The 3,078-nt window shown below is 29.9% G+C and overlaps 1 non-coding gene across 1 annotated transcript; it reads left to right on the top strand.

Annotated features, from left to right (window-relative positions):
• The first annotated feature begins 1,113 nt into the window (after positions 1 to 1,113).
• Positions 1,114 to 1,220, top strand: LOC131637401 (small nucleolar RNA R71). The gene has a single exon (XR_009294328.1). It is a non-coding gene; the product is annotated as a small nucleolar RNA R71 (small nucleolar RNA).
• The last annotated feature ends 1,858 nt before the right edge of the window (positions 1,221 to 3,078 follow it).

Here is a 3,078-nt window from a genome sequence, read left to right as displayed (position 1 = left end):
TTATATATATATATATATATATATATATATATATATATATATATATATATATATATATATATATATATATATATATATATATATATTAAAGATTTTATAGATCTCAAATATTTTCTAGGGCTGGAATTAGCCAGTGGTGCAGAACGTATTTTTCTTTTTTAAGAAAAATATGACATGGTAAACTGCAAACCATGCAATTTTTCTATGGAGTAAAACCACACATTTCTATCTAAAGATTCTGGTTTTTATTCAAATTCTCCACAATAAAGCTATCTCTTAATTGTTTGATTTATTTAATAATTCCTAGACCATAAACTACTTATTCATTGCATGTATTAAGTCAACAACTGCAAACTCCATGTGTCAAGAACATTCAGAAGCCGCTAATCTCGATCATCTAGAATTTAAAAAATTATGTTTTCCAATTTAAAATGTTAAAAATTATGTTTTCCAGTTTAAAATTTTAAAAATCATGTTTTCCGTTGAATATGCTGTGATTACTTTTTTATTAAAGCATTATGGGACTTTCATCTAATTTTTTATAATATTTGACGTATACGGTCATTATTTTATTTTCATTGACAACTGTGTATTTTATCTATTGTATGTTTGTCTATAACTATATAAATAAATATTATGAAAGTTTGCTAATTACCAATGTGGTCAAACTTGTAAGTTTATTTGAATTTATCATACAATGTTAAACTTGTAAGTTTGCTAATCATCAATTATGAATGCTAAAATTTTTAAATAATTTTGAGTTAATTAAAAGTTTATTGTTATAAGACATTTTTTAATCTGTCAAAGGTTGATTAATTATTGTTATAACATAATTTCAGACCGATCTCCATATTTAGGAGGCTTGAGGAAACAGGATATGATACCGATTTTGCAAAAAATCTCCCAAGTCTTCTCAACCTAGACTCTCTTTCTTCATAGCCTTTATACTTTCTAATCATGCTACAGATTTCAAGTCTTTTCAAAATTTCACAAGGGGTTTAAGTATCGGGTAAACTTAATAACAAGTAGAAAATCATGCATAAAAGACTCGACAACACATGCATAACACTCAATATATACACTACACTAAATGGTGTGAAAAACCACTTCTCTACACTGTGATGCAGACAAATCCTCATCATATCTTTATACATCTTCTAGGCTTCAAAAAGGCACTCGCCATCTTTCGGTCTGAAACAATTTATTTGGCTTCGTAGCATAACTGTTTTACTTGGAGAGAAATAATATGCAAAGTATGCATTTTCAGTTTATTCTATGTAGTGATGAAATTTGATGACGGGGACTACATCTAAGCTCTGGTTCAGTCCCTCATGAAGTTCGAGTACTTGGCATACAATCAATGAAATGGGGAAATAACAAAAACTTCCTTAGTTTATACAACGCAACAACGATGTTACGATATTTACTAACCTAGTGATCTCCAGCAACGACGCCAAAAAGTTGATAGCTCCGCAAGTGCACGGAAATATCATAGTAATATAAAAGAATGTCGAACCCACATAGACCAATTATCAAATGTGTCGTTATCTATCATTTCTATGTAAATCTAAGGCTATCGATAACAATTTTGGATGCCGAAGAAATATAGTAAGCTAGTTTTAAGAATTAATATAAAGAAGGAGACCGGAATGCGGCCCTCATCGACCAAAAATACTCACGAAATTTTATTTTTTTATAACTAAATTCAGATAATTTTTTCTCATAAGAAAATAATTAATTTAAAGGAGCCGTTTTCTTTCGCATAACCGAAATCGGCTTCTAGCCAAAAGTCTATGTTCTCGCTTTCGCATGTTCAACATTGTTAAAGTGCAAAGCTATATTTTTACAAATTAATTACTTTTAGTTATTCAAAAAGTTATTTTAAGTTGAAAATTAAGTTTAAATGTATTATCGATTTTCGCATCACCCAATACCGTATTTTAATCGCATAAACGCCCGCTTTCGTGTGTTCGTTTATATTATTAAAATCCCTTCCTGAAAATAATTATTTTTACTAATTAATTAAAAGATGCTTTCACAGTGCCTATAGTCAAAATATGATTTTTATCAAAGTCGAATATAGGTTCTGTTCTTTCAAATTGGAACCATAATCTTCATGTTACGCTTTCGCAGTAAACATTTTAATTAAAAATAGATTAAAAAAGTCCCTAAAATAATCTCAATTTAATCATAATTTTTACAACTCATATGCGAGCAACGTCAATACAACGATCCTTACATTCCGAGCTCTAAGAGTTTAGTCGGACATTTTACAAACAGAACAAAAACAATACTGATAATAAAATGTAAACATTCTAAGCATAATAACTATAATAATAAAATAATATGAACACATGCAAGTGGTAGTTAAATAATAAAAGCAATAAATAAGAAACCTTAAAAAGCACTGATCAAACGTAATAATAAAGAAAAGTTCCAAAAATTGGTACTGAATAATCTTTGAATTTTTTTTGGAAATCTGATGCCAGCAAGATTACAACTCAGACAATTCAGATGTATATTGAAAATTTGCATTATCCAAATCTAAGATGCACTTATCTCTTAGTATGGGAAAATAAGCGCTTTTATAAAACTGAATTTTTTGCTTAATATAAATACCAAAATCTTTGACACCCAAAATTAAATCCTAATAGAGCTAAAATTCTTACATGAATTGCATTAAACGTGCAAGAGTAGTGGAGAAAAATATGGGAGTGAGAAAGATGAAGGTGCATGTAGTGAGCGTGAAAATCGACTTTTTAGCGTCATGACCTTTTCAAAAGAGGTGTTGTCCAGGTGGGCTCACGGCGTCAGCCTAGTTGACTGCCTACCCTTCAGCCAGTGTTGCTGTTTTTTTTCTTTCTTCATTTCTTCTCCTCGGCTTGTGGAGGGCCCATCATGCCAAATCTATCCTTGCATTTTGTCGCATTTTTTTACCACTTTCTCACACCAGCATAAAACTATAAAAAGGGTAAGAAAAAACATAAAATAGCATGCAAATCGAGTAGAAAACATGATAGATTTCTAAGTTATCAAATTTTAGATTGTCAACGGGACCGGCTAAAGCGAATTTTATTT

This window comes from Vicia villosa, unplaced genomic scaffold, assembly GCF_029867415.1.
Source record: "Vicia villosa cultivar HV-30 ecotype Madison, WI unplaced genomic scaffold, Vvil1.0 ctg.001989F_1_1, whole genome shotgun sequence".
Taxonomy (NCBI): domain Eukaryota; kingdom Viridiplantae; phylum Streptophyta; class Magnoliopsida; order Fabales; family Fabaceae; genus Vicia; species Vicia villosa.
The sequence above is the reverse complement of the archived record's forward strand: the minus strand, read 5'-3'. Positions and strand labels throughout refer to the sequence as shown.